The following is an 11,292-nucleotide window of genomic DNA, read 5'->3' as shown; positions in this document are numbered from 1 at the left end:
TGCCCCCTACCCAACTTGGCTATGCTGATGATAGCACACATGCATTTGTATATATTTTTTAAAATGATATTTATTAAAATTTCAAAAGAAAGAGATCACATTAATAAAAAAATTAACAATAAAAAGAAAAATACAAAATATAAAGTACAAAAAAGAAAAAACAGTTAAAAACAATTCCATCTTTTCATCACTTCTTTTATGTTTACTTGTTTCCCGGACCTCCTCATACCTCCCTCTTTTGTATTCCAATTCAGTTTGTTAGTCCAGCAATTCCTTTCCCTCCTTTTTAATCCTGATCTTTAATCTTGATGTATTATAACATTAAATTTTTACCTATTAAAAACCAATTTTTCCAATTCTTTTAACCATTACTGCTAGAAACCGCTTAACTTCAATCCGTCATCATTCTAACATTCAGCACACATGCATTTGTAAACCAACCCAAAGTGCACAAAATCGTCCTTGCTCAGGAATTCCTCCTCCTCCTCCTCCCCTTCCCTACTTTAACCCAGAGATCATAGTCATACAGATAGAGATGGATGAAGGTGTTATTGCCAAAGTCCATAATCAGGGCCATCTTTAGTGCCGCCGGGGTGCAAAGATCCACCCAGCGCCCGCAAATTTAGTTCACCTGTAACAACGATTCAGCAGAAATAGCTGCTTTTGTGTCCTGACTCGTCAGGAATATTTGACGCTACAGAGTAACAGAGCAATGGAGGAAGGGGGCGAGGACTTTCGCCCCATTGCTTTTCACTGCCGCCAATACATTTGGCGCCCTCCAGAATTCGACGCCCGGGTGCACCGCATCCCTTGCACCCCCGGGTAAAGACGGCCCTGTCCATAATAGCCTGTAGCTGCAACGTTCAATCTGTTTGCTCCAGAGTAGTATTATCTGTGCTTCAAAATAAGTGGATCATTGGCCGCAGCCTCTTAATGTCACTGAGCACATTTTGGAAACACCTAGTCCCTAATCAAGCAGTATTATCTACTCTCCCATAAATGTGCTTTGCATATTTACAATTTATCCAGTGTAGAGGTGGAATTACCTTAGGGAGCATGCAGCTCCTGGGATTGATTGCCATTGCTATTCTTCCTTCATGTGGGGAAGGACTATTGGCCAGTGGCACAGCACCCAAAACCAGCTCCTTGAGGCAGCTATCCCACCCAGCCTAACGGTAGGGCCGGCCCACTTCTCCCATGCTCACCTTGCGAACCGAATCCAACCATTTTGTTTTGAGGAGGATCCATGCCTGCTTCGGTTTTAAAAATGAAGAGATGAAGCTCATCAGCAGTTAAGTGACAAAGGATTAAGCATCTGGGATTTCATCCCTCTCTCAAGGAAAGAAGTGCCTAAGCTGCTAATGACATTAAATCTTCCTAAATAAGCCCATTTCCTCTGTCGTGTAACCATATGCTGTTGCCCTCATCATAAAGAGCTCCTTTGAAATAACCAGCCGTCTCTGCTGTGAAATTTGGATATTTCCACTCACTGGATTAATTAAAATCATGTGGCATCGTGAGCGTTTTCCATTCGACTGGATGAATAACCTGAAATTTCATTAAAGGGAACGATAGTGCTGGGCTTCTGATCAAATCGAAGAATAATGGTTTTCATGCCTTTATTTGGGTTTCACTGTCATCAGTAACCATTGTGCTCAAATACATAGCAGGGGATGCATTACTCAAATTGCCTCTTCATTGTTGTTAACGGCCGCAGGCCACAGATTTTGCTTTCTTCAATGATTCGACTGGACAAATTTCAGTCCATTCACCATTCCTTAGTAAAGGTAAAGGTAAAGGGGCCCCTGACCATTAGGTCCAGTCGTGACTGACTCTGGGGTTGCGGCGCTCATCTCACTTTATTGGCCGAGGGAGCCAGCATTTGTCCGCAGACAGCTTCCGGGTCATGTGGCTGGCATGACTAAGCCGCTTCTGGCGAACCAGAGCAGCGCACGGAAACGCCGTTTACCTTCCCACCGGAGCGGTACCTATTTATCTACTTGCACATTGACGTGCTTTTGAACTGCTAGGTTGGCAGGAGCAGGGACTGAGCAACGGGAGCTCACCCCGTCACGGGGATTCGAACCGCCGACCTTCTGATTGGCAAATCCTAGGCTCTGTGGTTTAACCCACAGCGCCACCCGTGTCCCCTTCAGCATTCCTTACTCTCCCTTAAATCAACGAAAGGGTGAGGTGTTTTTGTTTTGTTTTAATGTTCTAACGATAAAGCTTCACATATTACATTTCAAAGGGGAAGATGTAATGAGGTGGGAATCATGTAGTGTGTTAATGCAGTAAATAAATATTTGCAAATGTGGGTTTGGCAAAGACTTTCTGGCATGTATACATTGGCAGCAGAACACACCTGTTGCGTTTCTTATTATGTAGCCCCATACCCTCCAACATTTCTCCGGTGAAAATAGGGACGTCCTATTCAATAATAATAATAATAATAATAATAATACCCCACTCAACTGACTGGGTTGCCTCAGCCACTCTGGGAGGTTTCCAACAAATTAATGAAATAAAATAAAACCTTAAACATAAAAAAACTTCCCTATAAAGGGCTGCCTTCATTTCCCCCCCTTATTTTTAAATTTTTATTGGATTTTTTTTTTTACAACATAACATAAACCCCCACCCCCCCAATACACAAATCCACCCTCATTAAATGTGAACATAACATACAGTGAGCATAACATACAAAAATACAAACAACCAAATAAAAGTCTTCATTTATTCTGTATCTGGCCTCCTTATTTACTTCTTATAAACTGTTTCCTTTATGAATAATTATTAAGATTTTTCTAATTATAATTTAAATATCCACAAAGTCTCCTTCAGACATTAATAGAAACAAGTCCGGGTATGTATATTAGGGCACTGTTTTGTGAAGTATTCTCTGCATTTTCCCTATGCTTTTTGAAACTCTTGTCTAGTGTGATCTCTAATTGCCTCTGTTAATCTAGCCAGCTCAATATACTCTAACAGTTTGTCTTGCCATTCCTTTTTCGTTGGCACAGTTTCTTTTCCCCAGTTTTTAGCAATTAGGATCCTTGACGCTCCTGTGGTGTATAGGGCTGCCTTCAGATAGGGTTGCCATATTTCAAAATGTGAAAATCTGGACACAAATGTTGTTGAGCTTTTGGGGGGGGCTGGGGGATGAGCTATTGTTAAGGAAAATTCACTAAAAAATCAACACTTCCACCACACACCACATGTTTTCCCATTTTTACCAATTTTGGAAATTTCACCCGGATGCTATTTACGACATACAGTGGTACCTCAGGTTACATATGCTTCAGGTTACATACGCTTCAGGTTACAGACTTCGCTAACCCAGAAATAGTACCTCGGGTTAAGAAGGTTGCTTCGGGATGAGAACAGAAATTGTGCTCCAATGGCACAGCGGCAGCAGGAGGCCCCATTAGCTAAAGTGGTGCTTCAGGTTAAGAACAGTTTCAGGTTAAGAATGGACATCCAGACCAAATTAAGTACTTAACCCGAGGTAAAAAAGTAAAGGGACCCCTGACCATTAGGTCCAGTTGTGACCGACTCTGGGGTTGCGGCGCTCATCTCGCTTTACTGGCCAAGGGAGCCGACGTACAGCTTCCAGGTCACGTGGCCAGCATGACTAAGCCGCTTCTGGCGAACCAGAGCAGCGCACGGAAACGCTGTTTACCTTCCCACCGGAGCGGTACCTATTTATCTACTTGCACTTTGATGTGCTTTCGAACTGCTAGGTTGGCAGGAGCAGGGACCGAGCAACGGGAGCTCACCCTGTTGCGGGGATTCGAACCGCCGACCTTCTGATTGGCAAATCCTAGGCTCTATGGTTTAACCCACAGCACCACCCGTGTCCCTAACCCGAGATACCACTGTACAAATCCCGGTAATGTCTGGGAAATCTCAGAGGTATGGCAGCCCTACCTTCAGAGGTGGTCTAAAGGTTGGTTCATTATTTATCTCCTTGGCTCGGAGGTCCCATACCCTTCACCCTTTCTCTGATGAAAATAAAGACATCTTAAGGAAAAGTGGGACCTCCAGGATCAAATCAGAAACCAGGATGGCTTCTGTAAATCCAGGACTGTCCCTGGAAAATAGGGACACTTGGCAGGTCTGTAGTCCTGATCACTGGGGTCGCGTTGTAACAGGTGGTGAGCTAGCTGACATGCAGATCGACGCCTTCAACTTTCACCGTCGGCCTTGAACAGAAACCATTAAATCGGCACTAGGCTTGAGTAAGGCGTCTATGCCATGATTTCACATGACGGTCTGAACATTAGGGCACCTCCGTATCATTTAATCAGAGCTGTGCGCAGCCTACGGACGTGCTTGTGCAAAGTGTTGCTTAATACTCAAAACCCTGCCTCATGAATTATTGCTGAAATCCTCATGCAGCTAAGGAAATGTGTTTCAACGAGCCCTCTGCAAGATAGTGGCTTAGAAAGAACTAGCAAGCACATGCCACCTTGGTTGTGGATCCTGGAAGACCCACTCCCTGTCCTGTATGACTTTTTCCACCTGGCCTGGAAGGGCAGGGCCCTTACTGACTCCAGCTACAAAACTTTGGGCTGGGGATTCGGTGTGGGGGTGCTGCAATTATCTATATTGACTAAAATTCTGCCGTAGTTTAGAAGACAATCCTTCTTCTCAAGGAACTCTGGAAATTGTAGCTCTGTGAGGGGAATAGGAGGCTCCTAACAACTCTCAGCAGCATCTTAAAAAGCAGAGACATCACCTTGCCAAACAAAGGTCCGTATAGTTAAAGCCATGGTTTTCCCAGTAGTGATGTATGGAAGTGAGAGCTGGACCATCAAGAAGGCTGATCCCCGAAGAATTGATGCTTTTGAATTATGGTGCTGGAGGAGACTCTTGAGAGTCCCATGGACTGCAAGAAGATCAAACCTCTCCATTCTGAAGGAAATCAGCCCTGAGTGCTCACTGGAAGGACAGATCCTGAAGCTGAGGCTTCAATACTTTGGCCACCTCATGAGAAGAGAAGACTCCCTGGAAAAGACCCTGATGCTGGGAAAGATGGAGGGCACAAGGAGAAGGGGACAACAGAGGACGAGATGGTTGGACAGTGTTCTCGAAGCTACCAGCATGAGTTTGACCAAACTGCGGGAGGCAGTGGAAGACAGGAGTGCCTGGCGTGCTCTGGTCCATGGGGTCACAAAGAGTCGGACATGACTAAACGACTAAACAACAACAACAACTCTCAGCACCCCAAACAAACTACAGCTCCCATAATTCTTTGGGGGAAGCCGTTATTGTTGTTGTTTTTGATAACATTTCATTAATTTTCCAAAATAACAAAAAAGAAAAAACCATTAACAAATTTTTAAACCATAATTTTGTGCTTGACTTCCCTCCACTCCTTCTTTTGGTTCCATTCTTTGTGCTTGTTCATGCACAAAACCTTATATTCTTAACAATCCAATTTTAAAACCTTCATCTTATGACAAGTGACTTCAAAAATTAAACTAATGTTGAGATCTATACACAAAGTTTAAAAGATATGCATTAAACATTTGTCCCTTTTTTGAGCTCAAAGTCCTCTTTCTTTGTTGGGTTTCAAATTATTTAATTTGTCCTGCATAGTTCAGTATTTTATTTTGCCAATCTTCTTTATCTTCTTTGGCGGTGGCTTCTTCCTTCTATATAGGCTAGTAGGTCTTGGCCTGGCAGCCAACTCTCAAATACAGGGACCAAATCATTCGTTCAATAAGTCCATCAAGTCCTGTACAGCTCAAAAAAATAACTTCAATTTTTTTTAACAACCCTCATTTCCCACATTCTCTTCAAATCTTTATATGTTTTCCCCCAGGCCTTTTAAATAATTTTACATTGCCACCATATATAGTAACCTCTTATACTTTTCATTCTCTCTTCTTGTTTCTGCTCTGTCACTTTCAAAGCCTCTCAGATCATTTCACATGAGGTTCCATTTTAATCTGTCAAAGCCTCCCAAATCATTTCATAAGAAGTACCACTTTTGCTTCGAACCACTCTTATTTCCCTTGTATTTTCCTCAGACCCCCGCCCCTCTGACATTTCCACCTTGGTGGTTTGTGCATTTGCCTCTTTTAATTGTCCCACAGCCTCTGAAAGGAAGTTAGTATTTTGGAAATTTGAGAGGCTGCCTTATTCATGGGGGAAGACGTTATTGTTTAAAGTGGTATTGTAGTGTTTTAAAGGTATGGTGTGAACATGGATGTAGGCTCCACATGATGTAGGCTCCCTTTGCTTACACAGGCTTCCTGATTGGCTGGGAAAGACCATGTGAGCGCAGCTGACTTCCCATTTAGATCTCTGCGCGGAGATGGGAGGTTGAAGCAGGCAAAGGAGGAACTGCAGGGCTGGAGGGGGCTATGGGTTTGACATGTTGAAACGAATTTAGACGCCCACAAAGCAAAAGAGGACATTGTGCTTATATGAGCTGCAGTCAACCTGGAGGAATGAGATATGCAAAAGTTGCATAGTACAGTGGTACCTCGGGTTACAGACGCTTCAGGTTACAGACTCCGCTAACCCAGAAATAGTACCTTGGGTTAAGAACTTTGCTTCAGGATGAGAACAGAAATCGTGCAGCAGCGGCATGGCGGCAGTGGGAGGCCCCATTAGCTAAAGTGGTGCTTCGGGTTAAGAATAGTTTCAGGTTAAGAACGGACCTCCAGAACGAATTAAGTTCTTAACCCAAGGTACCACTGTATGTTAGGGCTGCCATATGTCTGGAATAACCTGGACACAGCCAGAATACAGCAGCTGGAAGCTGTCGCTGAAACGTCAGAAGAAATCTGGACGTATGGCAACCGATGTTGGAAGTCCAGATTTTGGCGAAGTTCTTTAAAAATAGCTCAAAAACTCCTTTTTTTTGAGATTTTGCCAGAAAATCTCAACAACTTTGGCAGAAAACAAAAAAAGCTCAAAAACTTTTGTGTCTGGATTTTCACTTTTTGAAATATGGCAACCCTATAGTGGGCCCATATACAAGAAAACACACTTTTGAAAAAGAGGACTTGCTACTGAGTCATGGCAGGAGGGAAGAATGCACCAGGTCTGCTGGTTTTTTTTCTGTGTCTGATCCACACTTCAGAGATAAAACCAGCAACTTGAGTACACAGGCCATGAGAGAAACTGGAGGCTCTAGATTGAGAGGAGATATGACAGGAATTCCTCCTCGTCTTAACAGCCGTGCATGATTTATTGTCAAGAGGAAGCCGAGGAAAATCATTCCCACATAAAAACCAGCACACAAGCATTTCCTCTTTCAACCCCCTCGCCCCAAACAACTAGTCATCGTGGCATTATGATGCCTTAGAACAAGAGGATAAAAATGGGATCATGCAGAGAGAAAGAAAAGGGGCGGCGGGGAGGGGGGGTGGAATCGCAAAATGTTTTTAGCCACAACAGGCCTTTCCTGTTTTGAGCACTAAAAATATTCCGGCGTAATCGCTTTTGGGTCTGCAGCCTGCTCCAGGGTGAGGTAATGCCCTCTCCTCTGTGTTAAAGACAACAATCCAAACAGAGATAAAGCTAATCATATCCACTGGCCTTGCCAAGAAAAACAGGCTCTCACCTCTGTACCAAGAGAAGACATTTCCATTCAGTAGTAGGTGGAGAAGCTCTCCAGAGTGAGAACATTTGGTCAATAGGCCGAGTTCCCATGGTGTGTTGTCAGAAGGCTGAGGGTGAAATATGGAGGTGCCCTGAAGGTACAATAGGGTTCATGCAGCAGAGAGTCAGGTGGGGGGTGTTCCCTGCCCCCCCAACGCCCCAATCCCCAAGCAAGTGAGGAAGGCTCCCAAGAAACTTTGTATATTATTTCACTTCTCTCTCTCTGGCTTGGTCTTGGGAATTTGTCATCAGATCTCACCATGCTGAGCCAGTCAATTCTAGGTTTACCACTGGGGCACATGGGAGTGCAGCAATGTCTAATTTATTTATTTATTGAATGTATATACTGCCCTATACCCGAGGGTCTCAGTGCAGTTCACAGAATAAAATCAAGATATAAAACCACAAAATACCTAACAAAAATGAAAACAACAACCCAATAGCCCTCCCTCAAAAAAACCTCCACATTTTAAAAGGGCATAGGATGTAAATCGGATCAACCAAAGGCCTTGTTAAAAGGAATGTTTTTGCCAGGCACATAAAGGTGTATAATGAAGGCACCAGATGAACTTCCCTGGGGAGAGCATTCCACAGATAGGGGGCCACTGCAGAGAAGGAGGTTCTCGTGTTGCCACCCTCTGGACCTCACATGGGTGAGGCACACGAAGAAAGGCCTCAGAAGATGATCTCAAGGTCTGGGTAGGTTCATATGGAAAGAGGCGGTCCTTGAGGTATTGCGGTCCTGAGCTGTTTAAGGCTTTATAGGTCAAAACCAGCACTTTGAATTGGGCCTGGAAACTAATGGCTAGCCACAGTGGCGTAGCGTGGGTTGTCAGCACCCGGGGCAAGGCAAGTAATTTGCGCCCCCTAACCCGTGGATTTTAGCACTCGAGTGCGAGCGCCCCCCCCCCCGATGTTGCGCTCGGTGCGGCCGGCCCCCCCTGCATCCCCCACGCTACGCCACTGGCTAGCCAGTTCAGTCGGACCAGGGTTAGTGTAATATGCTCAAACCTCCTTGCTGAAGTTTCTGAACTGTTCTTGAGATCTTCCTCTGCAAAGCCTGAGGATCTTCATCATGAGTTGGCAAAAGTGGTTACCTTTCCCCACCTTTGAAACTACTGAAGAAGGAAGCTGGAAGAATGATGCTGTGTCCCATTTTCTCTTTCAGCTCAATGGGTTTTTTCAAGGCTCAGATCGGCTGAACAGAAAGTGGAATGACTAAGAGGTTGTGGAAAATGGAGTGGTCTGGGAGGCTGGAGGAAGGGAAATGGACTGGTTGGGAGAGAGGAACAGGGAGTGTGGAGTTGTATGGGAAGAGAGAACAGAGTATAAGGAGGGGGGTGGATTCATTGATTCCCCTTTCCGCCATCAAATGACAGATCACATCTGTCTCCGTAGACTGCACTGTCAAAATTGTTGATGCTGTAATGGCACAAAAACACAGATCCAGGTCACAGATCCTTATGGAGCCTCAAAATTTTCACAGGGGAACCCCTCAAAACCACCATTGGATCATATGCTGTGTCACAGTTGTTAGGAGTGCTGCGAAGAGGGATTGAATGTTAAACAGATGGAGGTTGAATCCTGACAAGACAGAAGTACTGTTTTTGGGGGACAGGAGGCGGGCAGGTGTGGAGGACTCCCTGGTCCTGAATGGGGTAACTGTGCCCCTGAAGGACCAGGTGCGCAGTCTGGGAGTCATTTTGGACTCACAGCTGTCCATGGAGGCACAGGTCAAATCTGTGTCCAGGGCAGCTGTTTACCAGCTTCATCTGGTACGCAGGCTGAGACCCTACCTGCCCATGGACTGCCTCGCCAGAGTGGTGCATGCTCTGGTTATCTCCCGCTTGGACTACTGCAATGTGCTCTACGTGGGGCTACCTTTGAAGGTGACCCAGAAACTACAACTAATCCAGAATGCGGCAGCTAGACTGGTGACTGGGAGCAGCTGCCGAGACCATATAACACCGGTCTTGAAAGACTTATATTGGCTCCCAGTACGTTTCCGAGCACAATTCAAAGTGTTGGTGCTGACCTTTAAAGCCCTAAACGCCCTTGGTCCAGTATATCTGAAGGAGCGTCTCCACCCCCATCGTTCTATCCGGACACTGAGGTCCAGCACCAAGGGCCTTCTGGCGGTTCCCTCACTGCGAGAAACCAAGTTACAGGGAACCAGGCAGAGGGCCTTCTCGGTAGTGGCGCCCTCCCTGTGGAACACCCTCCCACCAGATGTCAAAGAGAAAAACAACTACCAGACTTTTAGAAGACACCTGAAGGCAGCCTTGTTTAGGGAAGCTTTTAATGTTCAATGTATTACAGTATTTTAATATCTTTTTGGAAGCCGCCCAGAGTGGCTGGGGAAGCCCAGCCAGATGGGCGGGGTATAAATAATAAATTATTATTATTATTATTATTATTATTATTATTAACCACTCTGGGAAGTGTAGCACTGTGATGGGAATAGGGGTCCCCTAACAGCTCTTAGCACCCTTAACCCTTAACCAACTACAGCTCCCAGAATGCTTTGGGGGAAGCCATGACTGCTTAAAGTGGTATGATCCTGCTTTAAATGCATAGTGCAAATGGGACCAGTGTTTGTGTGCGTCTTATTTCTCTCTGTGTCAGAAGGGTGAGATGGGGGGGTTTGAAAGTGACCGAGGGGCAGCGAGAGAAGAAACTAGAAGAGATGCGCTCTCTCAAAACTCCACCGGCCCCAAAAGCTTGACAACCCCAATCTACCTCACAGGGTAGTTGTTGCGATGGGGGGAAAAAACACACCAAATGACCCCAAATATGCGATCCCAACCTTCTTGGAGGAGCATCCGGGTACAAATGCACAGGACAAAGGCGTACATAAATAACATTTATTTTAAATAAAAAGTAAAGAGTTATTTTGACAGCTGTGCTTTCAAGCCATTTGGCACATGGCAATTGCCAACACTATTTCCCTGTTATGGCTAGTGGTCAGACATGCAAGGAAGTAGGTTTCTGCACATGTGTCCTGAGTCGATAGGGAGTCATGTTGCCTAAGTGGTTCTCAAGTCCCTTTCCAGCAGCCCGGGCTGGCCCTATCAGACAATCAGATATAGTAAAGGTAAAGGAACCCTGGATGGTTAGGTCCAGTCAAAGGCAACTATGGGGTTGTGATGCTCATCTCGCTTTCAGGCCGAGGGAGCTGGCGTTTGTCCACAGACAGCATTCCGGGTCATGTGGCCAGCATGACTAAACCACTTCTGGTGCAACAGGACACCATAACAGAAGCCAGAACACACGGAAATGCCATTTACCTTCCCGCCACAGCGGTACCTATTTATCTACTTGCACTGGTGTGCTTTCAAACTGCTAGGTTGGCAGGAGCCGGACCAGAGCAACAGGAACTCACTCCGTCGCGGGGATTTGAACTGCCAACCTTCGGATCGGCAAGCCGAAGAGGCTCAGTGGTTTAGACCACAGCGCCACCCGCGTCCCCAGATCAGTTGTGTAGGGATGGTGGGGTACTCCCTCCCATACCCCTCTCCCAAATAAAAACCTGAACAGCCTTGCAGCTTCTCTGATCAGTTCGTGATGGTGGCCAATGACAGCAGTGCTTTCTAGGCTAATCTGAAGTACCTGTCCTGAAGTGTTCTGTCGTCATGCCTCTGGGATAGAGCTACTTTGATCTGTAAGCTGGCA

At 45.5% G+C, this 11,292-nt stretch overlaps 1 long non-coding RNA gene across 1 annotated transcript in view; it reads right to left on the bottom strand.

The window, feature by feature from the left end:
• Window positions 1–10,470: 10,470 nt before the first annotated feature.
• Window positions 10,471–11,292, bottom strand: part of LOC308471151 — a 52,508-nt gene continuing 51,686 nt past the window's right edge. The window contains exon 2 of the long non-coding RNA XR_013982713.1: window positions 10,471–11,292. This exon is cut by the window's right edge and continues 267 nt beyond it. This is a non-coding gene — a long non-coding RNA (uncharacterized lncRNA).

The sequence above is a fragment of the Podarcis pityusensis genome, assembly GCF_964106645.2.
Source record: "Podarcis pityusensis genome assembly, chromosome: 2".
In the NCBI taxonomy this organism is placed as follows: domain Eukaryota; kingdom Metazoa; phylum Chordata; class Lepidosauria; order Squamata; family Lacertidae; genus Podarcis; species Podarcis pityusensis.
The sequence above is the reverse complement of the archived record's forward strand: the minus strand, read 5'-3'. Positions and strand labels throughout refer to the sequence as shown.